This window comes from Dreissena polymorpha, chromosome 9, assembly GCF_020536995.1.
Source record: "Dreissena polymorpha isolate Duluth1 chromosome 9, UMN_Dpol_1.0, whole genome shotgun sequence".
Lineage (NCBI taxonomy): Eukaryota > Metazoa > Mollusca > Bivalvia > Myida > Dreissenidae > Dreissena > Dreissena polymorpha.
Genome location: NC_068363.1, coordinates 59,033,012 through 59,046,562, shown reverse-complemented (window position 1 = coordinate 59,046,562; position 13,551 = coordinate 59,033,012). Strand labels below are relative to the sequence as shown.

The 13,551-nt window shown below is 39.0% G+C and overlaps 1 protein-coding gene across 34 annotated transcripts in view; it reads left to right on the top strand.

The window, feature by feature from the left end:
• The window catches only part of LOC127844416 (DNA topoisomerase I, mitochondrial-like), a 115,132-nt gene that overhangs the window by 45,144 nt on the left and 56,437 nt on the right, over positions 1-13,551 (top strand). The window lies entirely within an intron of this gene.

The following is a 13,551-nucleotide window of genomic DNA, read 5'->3' as shown; positions in this document are numbered from 1 at the left end:
GAAATTGCCCACGTAATGCATCGTCCCATTTATACTGGACATCGGTAAATGACTGGTAATCGGACGGGACATTATTACATAATATTGAAAAATGTAACAGGGCGTGGTTGCTAAAACCGTTAAAATCATGCACAATAAAATCAGATATACTTGAAAAGCTGTATTCATTTGCTAGCAAATACTCAATTACAGACGAACCATTATTAGAATAAAAAGTATGTTTACATCTATTTCCAATTCTACCATTAACGATGCGTAAACATGTGGATTTGCAAAGGTCTAATAATTTTACACGGTGGCTATTAAATGTACAATCTACTGAGGCCCTCAAAGAGGTGTTATCTGGACAGTAATCAGCGTCATCATATTCAGTATTAATTCTATCTTGTATAGTATAATCAAACTTATTACCAACTCTGCTATTTAGGTCGCCAGTAACAAATATTTTACCAAATTCAGAATAATAAGTTATATCGTTTTCTAAAATTTCAAAGAGATCTACATTAAATGTATTATAAACTGGGGAATCATGTCCCCATATATAAGTAGCACAGATATACAAATCATCTGGGATATTAAAAAATGTGCAATCAAATTTTAACCAAATTATTGTATCATAATGATTTTTTACAATTTTAATGCCACCAGCTAATTCTTCTTTAATATAGACAACAATACCACCATTATTTCTTCGAGCTTTTCGAAGTTGAAATTTTCTAAAAAAGTTAAAAGACAAATATCCACTCAAATCGATATTACTAGAACTACTCGTCCAGGATTCAAACAAAAAACATACATCATAAGAACTAAAAGTATTTACAAAATTGGAAGATACTGTTTTACCATCCGTGAGACCGTCGACGTTTCACGACAGGATTGATACTTCACCACCGCCGTGATCCTACGTGCGCACAGGAGTGCCGTCTACGTAAAGCGTATCGTACGCTAGGTACGCCCGTTTACCTAGCCGCCTCGCCTCCTTCATTTTCACCACCAACTGACGCCGTTTCGACATTACTTCAGGGGGAAATTGTTCAAAGACGCGGTACGCTGTACCGTCAAGCTCCTTCCACCTTTTCCGCACCATTTCCCGGTCTTTAAAAAAAGTAAATTTGGCGACAATGTTTCTTACTTTACCATGTATCGGCATTCCTGGGGATTGATGCACTCTTTCAAACTTGATAGAGGTTGCTACTTCTTCTGTAAGTTTAAATGCACTCACCAAATGTTGGCGCTGCTTCACTCTGTTGTTTCCGGCGTCTCGTTACCGTTTCCATTGGACTCCGGAACGGACGTAAACACCAAGTTATTGCGCATAGATTGTGATTGAAGGTAGCTGACGTTATCCCGCAGTATATCACGCTCCTTCTCCAGTTCCTGTACCCTCTCCGCTAGCTCCGCCGCATGGATGTCTGCCCCTTCCACCTTGTCTTCCACTCGTGATACCCGCTCTTCCACCTTCTTGGACCTGTCTTCATGCACCACCCACAGCCTTTTAATGTCCTTTTCGAAGTTCTCCATTCGTTTTTCAATCGACTCAATAATGTTCATTTTCACCTCCAAACACTGCAAGCGACCACTGACGGTTGTCAATAGCGCCATAACATCATGAATAGTGGGTTCGTCGCTTTTGTTCGCCATTCTGTATCTGTATCTGTGTAGTCTTCACCGCCAAAGATGGTGAACCCCAGTGGTTGCTGGGAGTACAAGTCCGATGTATAAATATCACACCTTCACCACACTAGTTCCTATATACATGGTTTTCACAAGTATATCACAAGGTACATATATATACACATCACAGTCATTGCACAGTTTTCACAGGTATATCGTAAAGTACACATATACACACACGGGTTATTACAGACATTGGGGACATATCTGGACCACATGTTTTTTTTTCACACGTACGTCACAGGGTTCGTCTATACACACATCAGTCATTACAAACACTGAACAAGTATCTAGAGCGCATGCCATGCAACCAAGAAGTCCTCAGTTTCCAGACAGTTCTTTAAAAAGTCTATATCTTGTAGTATGTAAGTGGAAGAATAGCCTTCGTATATGAAATTCTAACATGCACGTTTTGTCTCTATATGAAGGAAGGTTTGGGACTATGATTGACCAGTCTATGAGGGTTTGAGCTGGTAGAGCAGGGGAGGTAACTTGTTTGGTGAGATCCATAGATTCCAGTATATTTCAAATTTCGCACATTACTGGGGCTCTTACCTGTTCCAGTGCAGAGCAGTGTAACAGGAAGTGTTCGACTGTTTCATCTTCCACTTTACAGTTCGGGCACACTGCGCTTATGGCATACTGGTTTAAGCGGCATCTATTTACTTGGAGTACGTAAGTGCCGGTAAGTAGCCTGAATCTTGTAGGGAGTCGAGTTACCTCTAGTGCTGAGGAGCATCCAACTTGTATCAAAGAATGAAATTTGCCAGATGAATATTAAATGTTCATGTATTTCAAAGAGGAATATGTGCGGGCGATCCTATAGATATATTCTTTCCAATAATTCACTACCTTTTTATGTACCTTTAATCTCCACTGGGATTTATTAAGAGGGTTTTGCAGATAATCATCAACATCTCCTAGGTCGTCTTTTACAAGGAGAGGGAGCACACAGTTTATCCATGATGAGGATTTTCCTGATTTCACATAAAGTTGCCGTACTTCGATTTGGCGTTCAATACTAGACTCATTTTGGCCACATATATTGTTGAAAAAGTTTAAGATTTTCAGATGACATATTGCTTCAATTGTTAAAGTCCTGTAAGGATAAGCACACAGGGATCTGCAGCGTTATTTGGTAGAGAAAGTATCTGTTTAATAGTTTACCTTTGGAATAGGTCCAGTTGTTTGATGAGAGTACTCTTTGGTGTGAATATTTCTATACCGTAGGTGAGCACAGGAAGAACAAATGACTTATAATGATCCAGCATTGGTTTGTGGTCCAGACCATTGTGACCGTGCAGCCCGAGCCCAAGGAGACTGTACAGAGCACGTCTTGCCTTTGAGATGTTCCCTTCTACGTTCACTTCAGCTGTTTCACAGACAGACGTCGTTCTTGTTATACCTAAATGGACGGAGGAATCCACATGATTAAGGTTAATTTCACCCAGTTTGAAGCATTCACTTTTAGGGATTGGTGTTTTTTTGGAAGGTTTGATATTTAAGGCCACAGTCTTTGTGGGTTGAAGAAGGTAACGTTCTTCGTTTGCAAATGATAGGGACATATTTATCATTAACTGTGTGGTCTCTACCCATTAAACATACATCGTATGCGCACGCCGAGGTATTAGGTCCGTGGAGAGGATCCCTCCCTGACGTACTCCTTGTGATATATCGAAGGAACCACTTATTTGGGACCTATACTTAACAACACTGGATAAGTTTTCATGCAAGGATTTCAAGAGGAGCCAATGACCGTCGTTTATACCTGCATGGTAAAGTCTGCGTAGAAGTTGGGAGTGGTCGACCACGTCGAACGCTGACTTGGCGTCTAGGAACACCACATGAGCAGAGGTTTTTAGGTCTGTACACTCGCGATAGTACTCTTCCAGAATAAAAGCAGCATTTAACGAGGAGGACCCTGACGTGAAGCCTTGTTGTGAAGCGTTTTGCACTTTTAAAATACAGTCTTGAATTCTATTTCTTAAATTTGTCTCAATAATTTTGCACAGAGTAGGTAGTACTGTTATTCCTCTGTAATTCCCTACTTCGGATGGGACGCCTTTCTTTTTAAAGACCGGGGTTAGGATGCCTCTTTTCAAACAGGTAGGAATTTCTCGGTTATTGAAGATAATGTTGATGATTTCAAGAATAGTAGTTCTTAAACTGTCCGGGCCAAATACAACGTGCTCTATGTTAATACCAAAAATATCCGCCGCTTTACCTTTATGAATTGTTTTCAGGGCTTTTGTCAGTTCAGCAAATGTCACAGGAATCACAGGTGAGTTTGAGACGATATTGGTGATTGCGGATATCTCACATTGAACTTGACTGTGATAGGTTTTATCAAAATCGGTGTCGTCTGAGTGTTGTGCTAAATGCTCGAAGTGTGCTTTGAACCCATCGAGAATACCGTCTGTTCCTGAGTAGAGTGTTTCTCCTACATATAGATCTTCAACCACTTGTTTCAGGGATCCTCTCTGTTAATTAATCAGTTTATAAAATAGTGTCTTGTCACATGACCTAGAGTTCATAATCTATTGTTTCCCATCGCTCAATTTCTTAGCGGCACTAACCCTACATAGTCGCCTAAATTCCTTCTTGGCGCTCTTTCTTTCAATAAAATGTCTGGTCACACGAGTCATTCTTACTACCATTCGCTTTCCATAGTTTGTTTATTATTCTGAGATTCTTTAAGGATTGAGATATTTCATTGTTCCATATTGCTAATTTGGGTTTAGTGTTTCTTGGTTTTTTCCTTTCTGCCTGTACTTCATGAGCTGCATGGCACATAATATTACAAATTTCAGTAACTGACTTTTCTATCGGTTGATTAATACGCGATCCACCACTATTGAGCTTTGAAGCAACAAGATCAGCATAGTTTTGTTTATCAATTTTGTCCCACTTTACACTATACTATTCACAATAGTTAATTTACCCTTAGTACAGTCTCCTGACGGTTTTGCTGTAAGCTCAAGTTTTATAATAACTGTGATTGGCACATGGTCAGAGACGTTTGACACTATTGGAAGAACTTCTTTATTTCTGTGTATAAAGCGGTTAGAGTTTGTCGCTAGAAAGTAATCTATTTCGGATTCAGACGCCCCACTTGGATGGAACAACGTAGAGCCTACACATGTATATTCCAATTGAAATTCGTCTATGAAATTGTAAATATAGGATCGTCTTATGTCGGAGTTTTGCGTTCTAAGGTCTATATTTAGGTCGCCGCCTATAAGGATGTTGTGAGAGTTTCTAAACTTAGAGATAATCTCAGCAAGTTCATCAATGACACTACAAAAGTCATCAGCACTTGTACTGTACCCCCGACATGGCATGTACACACACACAATGAGAGTTTTCATCTTTCATGCATTTCTGTCGCAGATTTCCACACATTGAATTCTTTCCGAACCTTCATGGAGGGGTCTGACGAAACTGCTTATAGATTTGTCCCACAGTATAGCCACTCCACCATATCCACGGGGTAATTGGATAGGCAATAAAGGATCATTAAAGTCTGACCCTTTACCTGTGTAGTCTAGTTTATCGGATATTTCACCGAGGAGCGAAATTTGAATTTGGAAGAGCCAGTTTTCTTGTAGTAATATAATGTGACATTGTTTCGACATTTCTAAAATAGCGTGTGTTGATGCCTTCATATCTTTACAATTAAACGAACCTACTCGCAGTAACATGTGGTCCTCGTTTGCTAAAAATTTCGGATGTTTGAGGCTGTTCGCCAAAAATTTCTGGTTGCATCAGCTGTAACCACTTCTGGCATGCCAGGATTACCCCTCTTATCCAGACTTGGGCCTGCAGTGCTGTTACCAGACTGAAACATGCAATGGACGCTGTTTCCCCGTTGGTCGCTTCCTGGTCTGGGGTGATGAGAGGCGTCGTCCGGTAGCGTACATCGAGCGATGTTCACCGGTTTGGCACTTCCGGGTACAGAGCGTGGGTGGCTATCGTCTGGCAGCTGACGTAAGACACTGCTTACCTGCTGTGCACATCCTGATTAGGGCTGACAATGAGGGTGTTTACGTGGGGCGCTACTCTCCGGCTGGGCCCTTCCTGGTACCCTGTAACGGTTATCGGTAGGCAGATTTACCGGGACACTGCTCACCGTCAGATCGCCTCCTGGCATAGAATGATGGCTGCGTGCAAGGGGGAAATCTGGGATGCCTCTATACCAAGGAAAACCAGGTGGAGTTATAGGGAACGTAGGTGGGGCCATTTCTGGGTTTGTGGGGGTATAATGTATGTTGGTGGTGAAGGTGTCGCATGAAATAGAGGACCTCCTGTGAAAGGTCTATGGTCAGTAGTGTTAGACTGTATATTTGGCATACATGAACTGGGTGTAATAGAATCATTTTCACACGAAGAGTGTGTGTTATTGTTAAAAACTTTAGCAATGAAGTCAACTTTCTTTTCCATTTCTCCAAATACAATATCTGAAATTTTATCATGCAGCGCTTGACAGCTTATCGCAAATTTGCTCTTTATGTTTCCAGTCTGATCTGATTCAAACTTATTGTTAATTGGTGGCGATACAGATTCATTCGCCACGGAAGCGTTCCCAATGGTTTGAGTATTACTAAGGAGTGTCTCATTTTCGAACATGGAGATTCTAGTAGTTAGAGTTTTAATTGTCCGATTCATTTCGTTGTTTCTACATTCAAGTTTTTTAACTAGTGCTTCGAGTCTAGTATTGTCTTTTTGGAGTGCGTCCATCTTTTAATCTTTGATTTTTAATTCACTCTCCCATTTGGTTAGCTTGATTTCTTTTGCACGAATTTCATCGGATCGCAACCATTTGTCGCAGTTCTGTGTAGGGACAGACTTTTGATGACTTAGGATTGATTTCCAACCTGCCGGAGAGGCGGTAGTGCTAGCAGGTGAGGAGCAACCAGGGTGCGAAGCGGACTTATCGATGGAGTTATGCTCGCTGTGGGTGGTCGCTTCGCCTCTGGAGTTATCAGCATCATGTCTGGGAGAAGCAGTGTTATTATGAGCTGTGCCACTTGTCATGTTAATCTGGGACTGGTTTGCGGCACAAAGGTTACAAATCACGCTACCGCCGTTCTTGTATACACATGCCATGTGGCAAGTACCCATACAACTGTCACATGCTTCACTGTTGTCCATTATGATGGTATCGCAGGCCACACAACGATCACCTAACTCTTCATCCAGTATATCTTGTGCACATGTCAAGACACAGGGAGATGGTGGAGCTAATGCAGGCAGGGAGGATACACAGAGCTTACATTTGTATTGTTTGTTCTTATTGTCTTTGTCTTCGTTGTATGATATTTCAAATTCTGTCAATTTTTCACACCTGTAGTGTATCCAATGATTACCATATGTGCAAAGGGTACTCCGAGATTTACATTTCTTGTTACAGCCTCGGCAAATATCAGAAGGTTTCTCAGAGTTCTTGTTCAGAGCCTTTTCTATTTCAGATTGCAATGTTCTGTTTATGTATTCAAAACTATAGCCACAAGAAGACTGGGCGTCTTGAAGCATAGACTGGAGTTTGGGAAGGTCAGCCCAATGAATCCCTGCATACCTTTTCCATTGACCAGGCATCTACTGGTTGTAGGATAGATGTTTAGAGTGTAGGAATGTTCAGTACAATCATTACCCAGTACGCAGATAATGTATTCTGTGATAGCAATTCGCTTATTATCGTAAACTTTCTTAACATCTATTGAGCGGTTAGGTCCTCTGATGGAGTAATATTGGAGCATAGCACATTTCAACAATTCAAAGATTGCCAGGTCTGCATCGATGACGAGATTTCCCCTCTTATGGTGAATTTCAAGTGAAATGTTCCTTCTTGCGGCTTTCAGCTTCTTTATAAGGGCGGACTCGACGTTCAAGGTACAGGGTCGTGCTTCAGTATCTAAAGGTGGAGCTTCAAGGGGTCCTGCTGGAATAGCAAGCGAAGCCATGATATAGCGACTATAGGGAATAATGAGGTCTAATAATATTAATAGTCTGTATATAAAAGCTTTGAGCACTTGTAGATTTATATTGCTAAATTTATCCTGTGGGACCAGGGACTTCTTGGCTGCTTCCTGTTTGATTTTGCACCGTAGACGCTGCCAGATTTCTAGAGCAGCAATATTAGCTGAGTTCTTCTAACATTGTTTCTTGCAATTTCTAATCATGGGATAAATGCGAATAAGCGGCTAGGTACTACACAAATCACTGGAGCCACGACACAGGACACACAACAAATATCAGGCAGACAGGCAGGCGTAAGAGTTTCTTATGAGTTGCGGTTAAGATTTACAGCTTTCAATTACAATATGGCGCGCAACACAACATATGACAGGCAGATATATGGATGCGAAAGTTTCTGAAATACTTTAAGAAGTCTTCAGTTAAAAGTGTCAACGTTAAGGTTCAAGATGGCTGCCTCTTACAGTTTCTATTAGTTCTAGGCCTTTCTATAAAGTAAACACTTGTGGTCTAAAATCTGTCTCTACCGCTTTGCACACATAAAAAGCATACATAAAGCACATACAACACAGTTTTGCAAACGATGAAGACACAAATCTACTGGAATTTTCTTTGCATTAGGCGTGAATGCTCTAAAGTTTGTCTATAAACACATTTTATGGCGCGCAACACAACAAATGTCAGGCAGGTATATGGATGCAAAAGTTTACAAGATACTTTAAAAGTCTTTAGTTAAAAGTGCTGACATTAAGGTTCAAGATGGCCGCCTCTTATAGTTTCTATCGTTTCTAGGTTTTTCTATAAATTAAGCACATGCGGTCTAAAATCTGTCTCTACCGCTCACCACAAATAAAAAGCACGCATAAAGGATACAAAACACAGTTTGCAAACAGTTAAGACACAATCTAAGACGATAAAACACCATAAAATAACTGTTTTCTTTCATTCACAGTTTTTCAACACTTGTGCGCCATGACGAACAAAGGACGAAGGTTAAAATCGTAAAAATATTCCTAATGGGATGGGGAAATCACACGGATTTGTTTTCCGTCGCTAGTAGGTAGTCCACAGCTGTCGTCCACTTGTTAAAAAGGCACTTACACCACACAAAAAATGTCTTAAAATTACATTTAAAAAGTCATTAAAGACAAGATGTAAAAAAACCACGTCCGTTCAACACCGCCACCTATCGAGTTTTTCATTATGCTATAATCTTCAACACTTCCGGATTCGCTTATAAGCCTTCCACGCCCACTACAACTCGGACTTTGTAAAAATACACTGTTCTCTAAATTTTCTACATTAAATAGCACTGAGTTCGCTTTATTTATAATCTCACTTATAGGTACGTTACCGGTGTCAGTGTCCGCGGACGGGCCTCTTTGTTTATGCACCTTGCTTGCATTCGGGTCATTGTCACTGCTGTTTCTCTCTTTTCTTTTACCGCATTTTGATTTCGGCATTATAATTCATAACAGTCCGATTGAAAACACATTTGTACATACAATCCAATTAGTTTGCGATCAAAACAGTAATTTAAAACGCTATTATTTTGGAAAAAAATACACTTTTTTTACCCGCCAAAAACCTGCGACCGCTCACACCTACATCACGTGACACCACGTTAAGACCAGAACGCGGATCATAAGGATACACTTTGTAGTCCTCTGTGGGATATAGAAGGTCAAGGTAGAGCTCTCGCTGATCATTGGCATTCTTGCCTGCAGAATTGATCTTTTCTTTAATGACATCCCATGAGGAGTGAACAGTATTGTAAAACTTCAACTCATTGTCAGCTGTGGATGCTTTGATGTACAGTGAATAATTCTATATTAATAAGTAATAACAAGAATGAATATTATTCCAAAAATACGCTCATTTGAATGCCTGGATTACATTTATGGAGTTTGATAATTAAAACTATTTGAGGAAGGGCGCAGATTCGTTTAATTTGGACAATGAGGATATTCCAGGGCACTACCGGTAATTCAGACATGCTTCAGATGTTCTGGCTGGTTATCCAACTTGGTTTAGTTTAAACCTATTTAATATATTACTGCTTATTTGAAACCCTCTTGAGTCCGTTTTCTGGGATTAGAATCAGCACTTGATGACTACGAGGGTTATCTTTAAAAAAAAAACGCTTCAACAACAGGGATTGAACCCGTGACCTCCACAGGTGGTTAACGTGTGGCTATGACATTAATTAGTGAAAACATCATTTTGAATGATAAATACTCATATTATAACGAACAATCTACTTTTCTGAAAAACAACAACATTTTCACTATCAAATATATATATATATATATATATATATATATATATATATATATATATATATATATATATATATATATATATATATATATATATATATATATATATATATATATAACAAGGTATTCAACTCGAAATCACCCGAAAACAGGGTGCATCGCTTTGAACAGCTATTACTTCATCAATTGTGAAGCGATTTTCACGATCTCGGTCTTATTCAACGCATACGTGAATTTCCTTTCTGGAAATGTACATGTCTTGCAATATTTTTATACAAATACTGGGTCAACTTTTAAGAAATGACACGATTCACAACTCGCGTGACCCACTTGACATCGATAAGACCCGATGTAAGACTGAAATTGTTACGGAGTAAAGGACATTTTCCCTGCAAAGTTCACGGACCTCAATACCATAATTCAATAATACGTATGAAAATAAAGCATTCTTACCGTGCTTGCCGTTGCATTATGCACCAAAACTAACTGTCCAGCGCCGTTTGAAACCTTTGTTTACATACATGTCAACTAACTGACATTTTAAACACACGAGTGATTTCATTGGTCCAATGCGAAGGTGTGTCTTCACACCTGGAGATTTCATTTATGAATCCTGTCTGATCACTGTCAAGTAGGGCACGCGAATTGTGTATCGTTTTATTTCTTAAAATTTGGCCCATTATGTGTAGAAATATAACAAGATATAAACATTTCCAGAAAGGAAACTCATTTCGGCGTTGAATAAGACCGGGTTCATGAAAATCGCTGCAAAATTGATGAAGTAATTGCTGTTCAAAGCGATGCACCCTGTTTTGGGTGATTTCGAGTTGAATACCTTTTATATACCTTTTATCCAAACGCTAACCACCTGTGGTGACCTCCATGGCGCAAGGCAGACACCTGATCCACTACGCCACTGCATAATTTTTCCAACTTGGTAGAGATAATATGCACAAAGTTTGACGATGATATTATTTTTTTTTAAATCAGGTACAGAGAAGACAAGATGAATTTGGCTATTACATATCATTAAGCAGAAGTGCTTCAGGCCATCTGGCTGTTAATAAATTACTGTCTCAGATATTGTGCCCACAAACACATATCACTAAGTTTCATGAAATTCCAAGCTGTTTGAGTTTAAGAACTGACATTGTTTTCATTGATGCTGCTAGTTGCAAATGTTTGCAACGATTGATACGATTGATATTGGTTGAAACTTATCAAGAACAATCAGAACCTTCACAGTTATAGTGTAATCACGTGATTATTTTGTTATCTTAAAGTAGCTATACAAACTTAATTGAGTTTTGTTCTTTAAATGATTTTTGGTTTATAACAACTTAAGTTAAATGGTTATTTTGACTTTTCTCTGAAAGAATATATTAATGCATTTGTGCATTATGTAACAAGACATTAAACATATACATCAAATTCCAAATTTCAAGGTTTCAACATGCAGCTTTTCTTTACTTCAATTAGAGAAGCAATCTGGTCACAGATGTTTTTTCTTCACATAAACTGAACGAGTAACACGTGTGTGTGTATTTGCTTAGGTAAGGCAGATAATGGTGATGATGGTATTTTAAACCACAATGACCAAAATAAGCAGAATTGTTTTCCAGAGGAAGTAAAGGCAGGAGAACAAAAGCAGAATGGTGCCTCATGCAAGAGCAAAGAATGCCGCGATAAGGAACGTGATCACAAACAAAGCTCGAGCTCTGAAAAGCACAAATCCAACAGTAGCTCTTATAAACACAAGCACAGTTCGAGCAGTTCCAAGCACCATTCCTCCTCCAGTTCTAGCAAACACCGTGATGGGCATTCAAGTTCAAGCTCGTCGCACAAACACGGCTCGAGCTCTTCATCTTGTAATTATTCTTATTGTTTGCTTTATTTTCACACTCATGGAAAAAATGCATGAGTTAAGAAACTTTACCGGTGATTTTGCTTTTGTCAATTGCTTTCTTTTGGAAGTTGTATTCTGTTATTTCTGAACCATTTTTGCTACTTTAGTCTGCAAGACTCAAGCAAGAAAAGGATGATTTGAAACCAGTGAAGCAAGAAAAAGAAGATCTGAAACCAGTGAAGCGAGAAAGAGTGGAATCTGATGATGATTATGATGACGATGATGATGATGATAATGATGATGATGATGATGATGATGATGATGATGATGATGATGATGATGATGATGATGATGATGATGATGATGATGATGATGATGATGATTATGATTATGATTATGATGAAGACGTGCCACTGTCAGCCAGGTAACAAGGCATGATTAATGTTGTCATCCTCGTTCCTTAAAAAAATGGGCTTTATACATTTGCATAAAGTGTTGTCCCAGATTAGCCTGTGAAGTCCACACAGGCTCACCAAGGACGACTTTTTCGTCTTTAATGCTATTTCTGGTATGAAGGAAGTCTCTTCTTTGAGAAATACCGTTTAGGTTGGAAGTGTCGTCACAGATTAGTCTGTACTGGCTTATCTAGGACAACACTTACCGGTAATGCACATTCATTTAGCCCAGTTTTAGTAGAATGAGGCCTAATGTTCTGCTTGCGCCATTGCAATTTCTATGCTGCTGACTAGAAAGTGATTGGCCAGTCGGTTTGTTCTTCTGTCCATACAATGTTAACCTAAAATGATATGTTCATATAATATCAATAATGCTTCCTACAAAACTTTGAAAACATTGGTTTTGTCTTTAAATACTATCAATACACCCACATAATCCTACCCTCATTGTGACCTTGACCTGGCCCTACTCAATACTGCGACAACTTGAGAACGTCGAAAAAAATCTTTGTTAACCCAAATTGATGGCTTTATATCAATACAGTAGATTTCGATTAATTGAATAGCCCATTTGTCACGTCCGAATACAAATCAGCACTCTTGAATTTCTCGAACCTGACCTCATTTTCACCTTCTAATTAATTTAATCTGGGACTAAGATGAATTTAATTAGGCCAATAAATCAGTGTGAACTAGTACTGACAAGGCTTCATTGGGCACATCAATGTTTATTGAATGCAGCATCATGTTCTTAATGATAGCATTGTTAAAATGTCTTGAGATGGTGATAATCAGTTGCTCACTTTGTGCTTTATATGTGAATGTGAAATCATTCTAATCAATCATTTATTTTTTTCTATAAACAAGTGAAATTATTTGTGTTAGCCAAATTTTTCTATATATTTTTAATCTCAAAAGAAAATATGTTATAATATATGTTGCATGCATAATCATTCTGATAAATGATTGATTTACCGAATGCTCCTTAGAGAAAGTATTTCAATGCATCCAATTTAAACACAAATTTTTGAAAAGCGAAAAAAAACAATAGAGAAAACTAATGTAATTTTGTGTATTGTATAATAGCCCAAGTAAAAAAAGTTAAGAAAGAAAATGCGACACCTACCAAACCCTCGCCGCCGTCGAGCAAGAAACGCAAGGCTGAGCTCCAGGACTCTGATGAGGATGAGAAACCATTGGTGAGTTACTGGGTGGTGGTGAGCTCTTTGTGGTATGTAACCTTTCGAAGCTAGCCAACTCGTACCTAAGTCAACACGTACCTTCGGTCAACTCGTACCCGATTTTGTTAACTCGTGTTCTAAGG